Here is a 275-nt window from a genome sequence, read left to right as displayed (position 1 = left end):
TACTTGAGGTCGGGGTCTGGCCCTTCAGCTTTTGAAATGAAGACAGAAAGATATCAGGCTGCTCAATTACATGTTCTTGCAAATGGACTTAGGTAAACAATGATAATGATATCTCATGCAATTGAAAAAAGATTGACTATTTTAATAACTCTCCTGGTAAAAATGATGGGTTCAAAGTTTCTTTCACGGTGCTAAGTGCAAAGTTCAAGGAACTGCTCTATAAATTGAAAGCGTTGTAAATTGTAAATGCCCTGTTTTCTCTCTCCACTGCAAGA

The sequence above is a fragment of the Terrapene carolina genome, unplaced genomic scaffold (genome assembly GCF_002925995.2).
Source record: "Terrapene carolina triunguis isolate 2854851 unplaced genomic scaffold, T_m_triunguis-2.0 Scaffold42, whole genome shotgun sequence".
In the NCBI taxonomy this organism is placed as follows: Eukaryota; Metazoa; Chordata; order Testudines; family Emydidae; genus Terrapene; species Terrapene triunguis.
Note: the sequence above shows the minus strand (reverse complement) of the source record.